The sequence below is a fragment of the Triticum dicoccoides genome, chromosome 2A (genome assembly GCF_002162155.2).
Source record: "Triticum dicoccoides isolate Atlit2015 ecotype Zavitan chromosome 2A, WEW_v2.0, whole genome shotgun sequence".
NCBI classification, from domain to species: Eukaryota; Viridiplantae; Streptophyta; class Magnoliopsida; order Poales; family Poaceae; genus Triticum; species Triticum dicoccoides.
In genome coordinates, this window is record NC_041382.1 from 511120995 (window position 1) to 511134671 (window position 13677).

Below are 13677 nucleotides of genomic sequence, written 5' to 3' on the forward strand. Positions count from 1 at the left end.
TTCGGAGCTGAGAGACATGGAACACATGATGAACATTTGCAAAGTTTGAAGGAAGCTCGAGTTGATAGGCGAGATCGCCTCTCTTGCTGACAATCTTGAAAGGTCCCACGTATCTAGGGGCAAGCTTCCCTTTGATACCGAAGCGACGAGTACCTTTGATAGGAGAGACACGGAGGTAAACATGATCTCCGATCTCGAAAGCCAAATCACGGTGCTTACTATCATAGTAGCTCTTCTGGCGGGATTGGGCTGCTTTGAGGTTATCTCGAATGACTTTGCACATTTCCTCTGCCTCTATGATTAAGTCATTACCCAAAAGCTGACGTTCACCGGTTTCAGACTAGTTGAGAGGGGTACGGCACTTCCTGCCATACAGAATTTCAAATGGGGCCTTGCTCGAACTTGCTTGAAAATTGTTGTTGTAGGAGAATTCAGCATAAGGAAGACAATCCTCCCACTTCATGCCGAAGGAGATCACACAAGCCCTGAGCATATCTTCAAGAATCTGATTGACACGCTCGACTTGACCGCTAGTTTGAGGATGGAAAGCTGTACTGAAGCGGATGTTGGTGCCCATGGCGTTCTGAAAAGAATCCCAAAACTTGGAGGTAAAGATGCTGCCACGGTCTGAAGAGATCACCTGAGGAATATCGTGCAGAGAGACAATTCGAGAGGTATAGAGCTCCGCCAATTGAGCTGCAGTGATTGACTCTTTGATAGGCAGAAAGTGAGCCACTTTGGTGAGTTTGTCGATGACAACGAATATAGCATCATTGCCATGCTTGGACTTTGGAAACCCAGTCACGAAGTCCATTTCAATGTGGTCAAACTTCCATTCTGGAATGGCAAGAGGTTGGAGGAGACCAGCTGGCCTTTGGTGTTCTGCCTTCACTCTTCTGCAGACATCACATTCATTCACGAATTGAGCAATCTCGCGCTTCATTCGAGTCCACCAATAAGCCTGCTTAAGGTCCTGATACATCTTCGTGCTCCTAGGGTGAATGGAGAGGAGAGAATTGTGAGCCTTGTTCATGATCACTTTACGAAGTTCACCTTTGGGCACAACAATACGATCCTCGAAGAAGAGAGTGTCCTTGTCATCAAGGCGGTAGCACTTGTACTTGGGTTAGCTCTTGGCAATCCCAATCTTCACCTTTTTCACCATAGCATCAAGAAGCTGGGCTTGGCGAATCTGGTCTTCCAAGGTAGGCGAGACTTGAAGTTTGGCGAGGAAACCTTGAGGAACAACTTGCAGATTAAGTTTGCAAAAAGCTGCACAAAGCTTGGGTTGATAAGGCTTGAGAATCAGACTGTTACAATAAGCCTTTCTGCTCAATACGTCAGCAATCACATTGGCCTTGCCTGGAGTATACTCGATACTCGGATTATACTCTTGAATCATTTCGACCCATCGAGTTTGCCTGAGGTTGAGATTAGGCTGAGTGAAGATGTACTTGAGACTCTTTGGATCAGTGAAAATGTCCACTTTTCTTCCCAATAGAAGATGTCTCCAAGTCAAAAGAGCATGCACAACTGCCGCCAACTCGAGATCATGAGTGGGGTAGTTCTTCTCATTAGGCTTCAACTGGCGAGAGGTATAAGCAACAACTTTCTTCTCTTGCATCAATACTGCGCCAAGACCTTGGAGAGAGGCATCACAAAAGACCTCATACGGCTTGGATTCATCAGGCGGAGTCAGAACTGGAGCAGTGATCAATTTCTCTTTCAAAGTGTTGAAAGCAATGTCACACTCCGGAGACCAAACGTACTTGACGTGCTTCTGGAGAAGATTTGAGAGAGGATTTGCGATCTTGGAGAAGTTTTCAATGAATCTTCGGCAATAGCTTGCGAGACCGAGGAAGCTACGGAGTTGCTTCACGTTCTGAGGCGGTTCCCAATTCACAATTGCAGACACCTTCTCAGGATTCACGGCAATGCCTTTGGCAGAGATGATATGACCAAGATAAAGAACCTCATCAAGCCAAAATTTGCACTTGGAGAACTTGGCATAGAACTGATGTTCCCTGAGCTTATCGAGTACCAAACGCAAGTGCTTGGCATGATCTTCCTTGTTCTTCGAGAAAACCAGAATGTCGTCGAGATAGACCAAAACGAAGTCATTGGTGTAGGCGTTGAAGATGAAGTTCATCATGTGAGAGAACGTCGGAGGAGCGTTGACGAGGCCAAAAGACATGACAATGTATTCATATGAGCCATAGCTTGTCCTGTAAGCCGTCTTGGGAATATCTTGCTCACAGATACGAATCTGATGATAACCCATACGGAGATCAAGCTTGGAGAATACTTGGGCACCTTTGAGTTGTTCGAACAGCTCATTGATGTTGGGAAGTGGGTATTTGTTCTTGATGGTCTTCTTGTTCAATGGACGGTAATCAACACAAAGTCGGTCCGTTCCATCCTTCTTCTTCACAAAAAGAACACCACAACCCCACGGAGAAGAACTAGGCCGGATGAGACCCATTTTCTCTTGAATATCGAGTTGCTTCTTCAGCTCCTTCAACTCTTCAGGTCCGAGCTTGTAAGGACGCTTGCACACAGGTTCCGTACCAGGCTCAAGATCAATAACGAATTCAACTGGCCGGTGCAGAGGCATTCCTGGAAGCTCTTCTGGAAAGACGTCTTGATATTCGCAAACGACTGGAATTTGCGAGATGGCACCGAGTTCACCTTTCTCATTGAGAGAAAACAGACGGATGGTATCATCACGAGCGGCAAAGACAATTACATCCTCAGACGAATGAGTCAATTGAATCTGCCTGGCTGCACAATCAAGCTGAGCCTTGTGTTTAGAAAGCCAATCCATTCCGAGAATAAGATCAATATCCGAGTTACCAAGAACCACCGGAGAAGAGAGAAACTTGTAGTCACCCAAGGTGATAGTAACATCTGGGGCGATAGCGCTTGCATTCATGAATTTACCCGGAGAAACCACAGATAACTGTCTAGGAAAATCTTGTAAAGGCAACTCGTGCTTAGAAACAAATGGCCTCGAGATAAAACAATGTGATGCACCAGTGTCAAAAAGAACTTTTGCAGGAATATCATTAACAGGAAGGTTACCCATAATGACATCTGATGAGTCCTCTGCCTGAGCTGCATTCATCAAGTTGACCTTGGCGGAGTTGGGGTTATGCTTGACCACAGCTGTACTTGCCGATCTGACAGGAGGAGGAGGAGGAAGACGCCTCTGGTTGAAGCACTTGTTGGCATAGTGACCCTTCTATTGGCACTTGTTGCACATGACCTCTGAAAGCGGACGATGATATGGAGCACTCGATCTTGGAGCTTGAGACGAAGTCTTGTTCTGAAAACCAGGGTTGGGTGGGTGGGAAGAACCACTGTCACCTTTGCTCTTCTGGTGATACGGCTAACGGAACGGAGGAGGAGGAAGCCAATACTTCTGCTGCTTGGCCACTTGAGTAGAGGAAGAAGGAGTAACATCTCTGACTCGCTTCTTGGAAGCATCACACCTCAACTGAGCGGCCTCTTGCGTCAATGCCATGTTGTAGAACTCATCGTACCTCAAGGGCTCAAAGAGAACAAGAGCTAGCTGGATTTCTTCTCTGAGACCACCCCTGAACTGATATATCATGCTCTTCTCATCAGGGACGTCCTGCTTGGCAAAGCGGGCGAGCTTATGGAACAACTTGTTGTAGTCATAGACAGACAAAGAGCCTTGCTTCAGGTTGCGGAATTCCTCACGCTTGCTTTCAACCACGCTCTGAGGGATATGGCGAGCCCTGAAATCTTGACGGAATTCCTCCCAAGTGATAACACGTCCACCTCTGGAATCCTTGTACTGCTGGAACCATTCTGTAGCTTGATCTTTGAGTTGGAAGGAAGCGAACTTAACAAAGTCCTCAGGCCTGACGTTACTGCACTCGAAATGCTTGCACAGATCCACAAGCCAATCGTCAGCATCGGTTGCCTCAACACAATTGCTGAAAGTCTTTGGCACATTAGCAAGGAACTGGTTGAGTGTAGCAGAGTGATTCTGATTGTTGCCTTGATTGCTTTGATTGCGCTCTTGGAGAATTTGCATGATCAACTGTGTGTTTGCATTGGTTGCGGCCATCACAGCTTGCCATGCCTCCGGAGGAGGTGGAGGTGGTGGCGGATCTAGATTCGGAGTCGTGTGTGTTGGAGGAGCCATCCTGAAGAGGTTGACCACCATTAGCACATAGACAGACAAATATTGAAGCTGAAGCCAACGGAATGAAAATTGCAACATATAGTCTTCACATCCGAACAAAATGAACGAATGCATTCCTCTTGAAATGGTCACATATCCATAAATTGAGAAGCCACGTAGAATTAAGGTAGAGAAATAAATCAACAAGGTACGGATCAAGAACGAATAATCGGTAAGAAATCCCAATCTCAAACCAATATCCGTGGAAGAAGAACTAGAGCTACTAGAATTCCCACCTATGAAACTCCCGAACCTTTCCGGTTATGCAATCAGGTGTTGGGGATACAGAGGAAGCATAATATCTCACCCAAATCTAGCAATTCCTACATCCAGCTGTATCCATCCTTCAACACATAACCGAGAAACCTTCGGAAACCATCTACCTCAACCTTCGAAAAGCATCCGTTATACAAGTTATGGCGATACTCCCGAACTCCGGCCCCAGTACTGGGTGGCGTCGAGGTTATCTCACCAACGAACCGCATAAAAGAGATTTTCAATGTCGGCGTACTAAACTCAGGTATTCCAGAATTGCAACGATAAAATTATGATGACAACACCTCAGAGCTCAACTCCCCGGGACACTTCCACAAAACCCCTGACAGGAGGCACCAAGACAATGTTCTCATCATAAAACCATCGGAACGATTCCAAGATACCCGTGTGATCCTAAAAAAAATTTAGTGAAATTTGAGAAGAGAAGAGTCAAAACTCTACGTCAGGATGCCTTACCAGAGCGATGAGGAGACTGGGAAGTAAAAAGAATTCCTAAACTCTCCGATATATAATTCCTAGATGAATCAAAACATTTTTCTAGACACAACTCGGCTGCTAAAAACGATCAAGCAATGGGGCTCCTAAGGTCGGGGAAGGCTCTAATACCAACTTGTAACACCCTCGATGCGACTATATCTCCCACGTGTCGAGGCACGGCTTAGAGGCATAATCGCATTGAAGGCATATGTCGCAAGTCAGGCAATCATCACAAACATCCCATCTAATATAGATAATAAAAAGGGATAACATAGTTGGCTTACACTCGCCACGTCAATCAAGTACACTAATAACATTACATCATCCAAACACTCATGGCCCGACTACGGCGCCAAAATAAAAGAGAACCCAACATGCGACACGGTCCCAATATCCCCCAACTGGGCACCACTACTGATCATCAGGAAAGGAAACATAGTAACGTTGAGAGTCTTCGTTGAACTCCCACTTGAGCTCAAGCGCGTCTCCTGGAGCGGAATCATCAGGCCCTGCATCTGGTGTAATAGTAATCTGTGAGCCATAGGGACTCAGCAATCTCGTACCCTCGCGATCAAGACTATTTAAGCTTATAGGTTAGGCAAGGTAAATATAAGTGGAGCTGCAGGAGGCGACTAGCATATATGGTGGCTAACTTATTCGCAAAAGAGAGCGAGAAGAGGAGGCCAAGCGCGGGCGAGAATCTAGAGGACAACCTGCGCAAGCATTACTCCAACACCGTGTCCACTTCCCGGACTCCACCGAGAAGAGGCCATCACGGTAACTTACACGGTTGATTCATTTTAATTTAAGTTAAGGTTCAAGTTATCTACAACCGGACATTAACAAATTCCCATCTGCCCATAACCGCGGGCACGGCTTTCAAAAGTTCAAATCCCTGCAGGGGAGTCCCAACTTAGCCCATGACAAGCTCTCATGGTCAACGAAGGAATAGACCTCCTCCCAAGACGTTCCGATCAGACTCGGTATCTCGGTTCTTCAAGACACTTCGATAGGTTAAAACAAGACCAGCAACACCACCCGAATGTGCCGACAAATCCCGATAGGAGCTGCACATATCTCTTTCTCAGGGCACACTCAAATGAGCCAGACGTCGGGTAGGCCAGCCCAGAGTTGCCCCTGGTAGCCCCAGACATCGCTCGGTGGGACCAACACTCAGAGGAGCACTGGCCCGGGGGGGTTAAAATAAGATGACCCTCGGGCTCCGGAAACCCAAGGGAAAAGAGGCTAGGTGGCAAATGGTAAAACCAAGGTTGGGCATTGCTGGAAAAGCTTTAATCAAGGCGAACTATCAAGGGGTTCCAATTATAACCCAACCGCGTAAGGAACGCAAAATCCGGGAACATAACACCGATATGACGGAAACTAGGGCGGCAAGAGTGGAACAAAACACTAGGCGAGAGGCCGAGCCTTCCACCCTTTACCAAGTATATAGATGCATTAAGATAACATAGCTATATAATGATATCCCAACAAGTAAATAAATGTTCCAACAAGGAACGGCCTCCAATCTTCACCTGCAACTAGCAACGCTATAAGAGGGGCTGAGCAAAGCGGTAACATAGCCAATCAACGGTTTGCTAGGACAAGGTGGGTTAGAGGTTTGACATGGCAATTTGGCTGGCTTGAAAGCAAGTGGTAGGCATCGTAGCATTGTCATAGCAAAAGAGCAAGCAATCTAGCATAGCAAAGATAGTAGTGATTTCGACGGTATGATCATCTTGCCTGCTAAGTTGTCAGAGTTGACTGGATCCTCGAAAGCAAACTCAACGGGATCCTCGTTAGCGAACTCGTCTCCCGGCTCTACCCAAACAAGACAAACAAGCAAACAGAACACAATCAACCACGTGCAAGGATCAACCAATATGATGCAAGGATGGTATGCTATGCGGGAGACGATGCGGGATGCATATGTCAGGACCCCGACTCAATGCCACATCGATCTAGCATGTAACACCTCATATCACTTTGCGGCCTCACGCACGGTATTCCCACGGGTGTCGCCTTACCTTTGCCCGGGACCGTTTGCGTCTTTTGGCACACGTATATGACAGTGTCGCTAGCATCCATATGATAAGGAGCCTAGGATGACATGGCTAGTCGTAAACCCAAAGTGGCACAAACTTACAGGGACAGGCATCCATGACCCAGCATCGAACGTGTCGGTCATCAGCGAGTGAATCCAGGCTGTAGCACTGGGCTAGCAGGACTCCGGTGAACCGGGCTGTAGCGGGCTAACAGGACTCCGGTATTCATCGCGTGACATTTCCCCGAAGGGATAGACACAGGAACGAAGAAGGACACATACCGGCCAGCCTAGGTGTTCCGGAGCAGTAGCAAGCTACCATGGCTCAGTGGAAACACTAGGAGACATTTCCCGGTAAGAGAGGCTACTAAGGATAAACAACTAGATAGTCAGATCCCACACATACCAAGCATTTCAATAACATACACACAATATGCTCGATATGTGCAAATACAACATGGCATCACAACATGACTCTACGACTCAAGTATTTAATCAATAGGCTCCGAGGAGCGAGATATTACAAACAAGGGTCTCACGACCCAACATTCAGAGCATACAAATCAAAGCACAAGCGGAAGCTATCATGTCTGAGTACAGACACCTATAAATGAAAAAGGCTTGAAAGCCTGGCTATCTACCAGATCCTGCCGAGGGCACAAGATCGTAGCTGAGGTAACAAGCTAAACGTCGAAGTCCACGCGGAACTACTAGCGAGACCGAAGTCTCTCTGCAAAACATAAAATAGGCAAACGTGAGTACAAATGTACCCAGCAAGACTTACATCAGAACTAACTACATATGCATCATTATCAACAAAGGGATGGTGGGGTTTAACTGCAGCAAGCCAGCTTTGACTCGGTGGCTATCCTGAACTATGACTGCAAGTAACTCTTTGAGGTGGCGCACACGAGTCCACATATTCACCATATCAATACACCACTATGGACCCGCTCTCGTCTCCCTACGAGAATGCCGTCCATAGCACTCACGCTTATCTTGCGTATTTTAGAGTATCCACTTTCACTTGGCTATGAACTGATATAAGCAACCCAGAAGTCCTTTACCGCGGACACGGCTATTCGAATAGATGATGTTAACCCTGCAGGGGTGTACTTATTCACACACGCTCTCACCACTTACCGCCGTTTACACGACATGTACTCGGCAACCTTCAAGCGGAAGCCCAACGTGGGTGTCGGCCACGGCCTACCTAAACACTCGAGTCTCTAGTCCAGGTTTATCGCCTATTCGGGTTCCATCCATGAGGAGATCCGGCCGGAGTTTCGCGCACAGCCCCAAACGATGTGAACAGGGTTCCCGAGACACCAAACGGGCGCCCGGTACACCGTGCCACGTGCCTACCGCATCACAGCCCACCCCTCCGGTCAGCGCTGCCCACGGCCTCCAGCATACTACAAACACCAGCAACTACTTGCAACTCCTGGACAGAGGACAAGGGTGATCAAGAAGCCGAGAGGGTCCATTGGTTTCGGGCCCAATGCGTGGTAGTAGCTGAATCATGGATCACAAACACAGAACTCAGTTCCTGAGGATGGCTGCAATGAGACAACCCACCATGTACTCCTACATGGCCTCTCACCGCTACCTTTACCAAATCGTATTCACACACTTAGCTCACACACAGTAGGACATGTTCACACACCTCTGATTCATCCCCGATGAATCAGACCTGACTCAACTCTAAGCAGTAGCAGGCATGACAAACAAGCATGAATGAGTAGGCACAACAGGGCTCAAACAACTCCTACTCATGCTAGTGGGTTTCATCTATTTACTGTGGCAATGACAGGTCATGCAGAGGATAAAGGGGTTCAGCTACCGCAGCAAGTAACAGATGAATCGTTGTTGTCCTAATGCAGTAAAAGAGAGCAGGAGCGTGAGAGTGGGATTTTATCGGGTTGAACAAGGGGGTTTTGCTTGCTTGGCACTTCTGAAGATAGCATTGAGTCTTCATCAGTGTCAACGATCACATCATCGGTATCACGTCTATCGAGAGGGGACAAATATCGGCAAACAAGAAAGAACACAATCAATGCAATGCACAATATGATGCATGCTATGACATGGCAATATGAATGTGTTTTGAGCTAATGCAACTAGCAACAGATTAAATGAGGTTGGTTTGAATACAAGATTCAAATTCCAACTCCATATATGGTTATTTAAATGCCCTTTATTTGTTTTGTCCAAAACAGAGGACAAACATTGTTCAAACATGCATGAAAATGGTACAGATGGATTCCTTGAATTTTTCTGATAATTTTTCATATATAAATTATTTAATTTGGAGTTACGGTTGAATTTCTATGAATTTTAGAAGTTTTAGGCATTTTCTGGAATTTCCTGAATATTTAGAATTAAAATAATTCCAGAAAATGCATTACTGCGTCAGCACTACGTCAGCATGACGTAAGCGAGTCAACGGCCAGGTCCAGGTCAAACCTGACGTGTGGGGTCCACACGTCAGTGACACAGGAACTAATCCCGGTCAAACCCAGCGCTGACTGGGGTTTGACCAGGGGTGGGGCCCACTGTCAGTGGCTGTAGGTTGCTTAACTAGCTGGGTTAGCTCCTAATGACGGAGCCACGTCAGCTCCCGCTGGAGTTTCACCGGCGGTGACCACAGAGCACGGCGGGGGCACGCCGGACTTGCGCTAGGGGCATCGGATTCGCGCGCTGAGGGCACCGGGGCGTAGCCCGGGCTCTCCCGCATCTGATGGGGTAGGTGGGAGGCTGCGGGGATGCCGGGGCTCGCCGGAACGGAGCTCGCGGCGGCGCCGGAGTTCGGGTGGTAACGGGCGCGAGGCCCTGGTGGGGTTTTGGACAAGCTGAGCTGCGCATGGGCTTCCTGTGAGCCCCACGAGCTCAAAGCCGTGCTAGGACGCGACCGAAACAAGCCATGGCCGCGGCCGCAACATGGCCGGCGGCAGCGAGCTCCGGTTGCGGTGAGACGGTGGGTACAGCATGGGGGCGAGCGAATGGAGAGAGGGAAAACAGAGAGGAGCTCACGGCGGTTGCGACGGTGGCCTCGGGAAGCTCGGGGAGGGGCTGGAGTCGGCGGGGCGACGATGGGGATCCACGGCGGCCGGAGGCGGAGATGGCGACGGCGATGGCTCCACGGGGCGCTTCGGCTTGTGTGGCTCGGCGAAGGGCTTCAGCGCAAGGAGGCGGAGCTTGTGGGCTAGTCGGGGAAGCGAGGGAGAGGCGGTGGCCGCGGCAGCAGCAAGCGGCGGCGACGGCAGTGTTTGCTAGCGGAAGAACAGAGGAGGGGGAGAGTGTTCGGGAAAGGGAGAGGGAGCAGCGAGGGAGGAAGAGGAGCGAGGGGACACGAGGCGTCGTCGTGGCGTCGCTAGGGAGGCCGGGGGAAGCAGGAGGTGGCGTGCGGTGGCCGTGCACGCGTCGGCACGCGCTCATCCTCCTGGTAGAGGAGGAAGGCGAGAGAGAAGGAGGCGGTGGTGGGCTGGGCCGCTGGAGGAGCTGGGCCAGGTAAGTGGGCGCCAGGTAAGTGGCTGGGCTTCTCTCTTTTTTTTATTTCTGTTCTGTTTTCTATTTAATTGCCACTGAATTCAAATTCAAACAAATTTGAAACAGTGCCAAAACTCCCCTGGATAATTTTATGTCACTTAAGGTCTACTCCTCATAAACATAAGATATCTCAGGGCATTTGAAAATATATTCATTATATATTATGAATATAACTCCAAATTCAAATAAAATATTGATTTAAAATCAGAGCCCAAATAATTCCTTAGAAATGTCCCAAAATTTTTGTTTGATTTATAACTCTTGCCAAAATTGTCAGAGCTATTTCTAGGGCATTTTGGATTTACTGATTGCAATTTTAGGGTTTCTTGCCCCTTTATTAAAATGATTTCCGAGGCTTTCAATTTCCTCATCTCAACTTTTGGAATATAGACATGATGCACACATGAAGCTAGCCTAGAGCATTACCAGAAGCTAGGGATGTGACAACTCACCCCCACTAAACAAAAATCTCGTCCCGAGATTCAAGACGTGAGGTAAGGAGTCAGAGGGGTCACAAGCTAACACGATCTCCACAATCCAACTGTCCTTCTCAAGAACATTGATTCGATCACCATCATTGTCTTGATGTCTTGTTCTGAGAACTCTAGCTAATCATGACAAGAAGAGGAAAGGAAAACTCTAGAAGGATCGATTTCTCGAAGGTCGAACAACTCACGGAATGAGACATAGAACCATCTCTCGGGTTGAGACACGAGATACACATCAAGAGGGGTGGAAAGAAACGGATGACGAAGGTTCACTAGGTGGACAATAATTCCACACCTAAGAAGGTGGTAAACGATTGTCAACGTAGCGAGGAGTTGAGTTGCCATGATACCATAATGCACCTTAGGGAAGGTGACTCGTAGAATCATCCCCTTAAGTGGCAAAAAGAATTACCTTTGATTCAGAGATCATTGAAACTCTTTATACCAGCCTAAGGCAATTCTGGAGCGATCGTATGGAGGGGGACGGTAGAATGGCATACTCGGACTTGGATGATGTGGATTACCTTGTTGAAGACAACGTCATAGATGATTTTGTTTATCATCGGAAATGGATGAGACCCATGGTAGGACCACTTTTGAAAATGATCCTGACCAGTAATTACTGAGAAGGGTAATCCATAGTAGGGTGGCACGATGGCGGTGCAAGCCGGGAACAAAATGCAAATGATGGGAATGATTCTGGTAACTGGGGAGAGGCTCAACAATAGAGAGTTATTCCACTATTGGAATGGTTATAGCATAACCGAGGAAGCTGAGAGCACTATACAGTTAATGCCGACGATCAAACCTAGCACTTGTGTGTGCTCTCAAGAACTTGAGCATTTCCATAATCATCAATTTTTTACCAACATCCGTGTCAAGGGTCCGGTAACACAACTTACTACCATGATGAATGGTGATGGAGGATGCAGATGCAAAGGAAGATAACACTTTCTCAGATTTCACCCTTGGCGGGGCCAAGGAAATAAAATCTGGATGATCGACCGAGAGACATTTAGCACTCCGCTTCTAATGTTCTCCGTGATGTGCTAGCGTAATCCACCCATAGATATGGTTTGATATCTAGAACATCAAGTAAAAGGTCGGACTTTGGGATCTCAAAAATCCATAGGGGCAACTAGGGAGTAAATCCTACGAAATCCCTATGGGGAGGTGGCCAACTTCCTCAATCAAGATATTATAATAACAGGTCTTCCGGCTGGATGTGTTGGCCACGACATCCACTTTACCGGTTATCGCAAGACCAATATTATAGTTCTTGGGAAATGTTCCAACCATCACATCTACCTGAGATTCAGATCTGGTTGGTGTCAGAATATTCCAGACTCATCGAGTCTAGGAAGAAAAATGAAAGTTTGCAACACAAATCGACTAGATGACGTTGCGAGATTCTCGGGGAATGAACTACGATAGTAAGCTCCAAAACATGAGCTGGTTCTGCTACAAACATGTGAACACGTTGTCCAAGACAAGCATGACCACAAAGTAGTCTTATAATAAAACACTACCGAGTTCAGGAGGGGGAACCATCATCGAGGATATCGAAGTCCTTATATAAGTCCGGATTAGCTCTTATGAAGGAACTCCTTCTCCTTGAACAAATCAATCAGTGGCTTGGTGTGCTAGGAATACATATAGATTGAAGGTTGCAAGTCTTCAAACCACAGAATTCTTCGCACGTGTGCATGACTGATTTGGAATGATTCCAAAGAAAGCAACATTGACTTTCTCGAATCCATGGCGGTAACTTGCATCAGATGCACATGAATTAAAGGAAGTCACTACCTTCATCCAAACATATGCTTCATGAACGAAACACGAAGAAATGCTTACACAAGTTTCCAACACTAGGTTGATGTTCAACATGACTCATGGGAGAGACAAAATGCTGCTGATGGACTCAACAACAACTCATCGAGATTTCCATGTAAATGGAATTCCATAATTATGTGAACAAGTGATAGCATTGGTCAGACCCAAAGGATATAATGGTGTATGCTCGAGGGATCAACCACGAGTAAGACAACATTACGAATATCGTTGGTTCTGGTCTGATTGGATGATAGCCCATACTCCAATCAAAGGTTGGATAAAAATGATAGGTCCATTAACTGATCACGAGGTTCGGTCGATGAAAATATCAACTTTCTTCAACACACATACAAGACATCTCTTTGAAATGAACTAAGTCAGGTAAGCTTTTATCTTCCAACTCTCCAAGTTGTTGCTTGGCTTAACAAACTAGCTCAGGGGTATCCAACACAGATTCTTGGAGAAAGGGTGGTTTACAGGATAAACCAACTTGATCACGAGCTCAACATAACAGTCAGGTGACAACCTGGTAATACTTCTGAGAAGATCTTCGGAAAATCACGAACCACCGGTATGTTACTAAGCTTGAGAACAATCTTGCTTTTCAGGGCAAGACGATATAATCAAACAAGCAAGGATTGACACTATCCTAACTCATTGATTGAAAAGTGCACCAGGAATAAGGACTAGGTAGCACGATCAATCTTAGAATGATGACTCAATAATCAGCACGCTAAGAATGAGGTTGTTGTCCATTTAACTACCAAGCAACGGAGTTGCTAGCAGTATTGATTTCA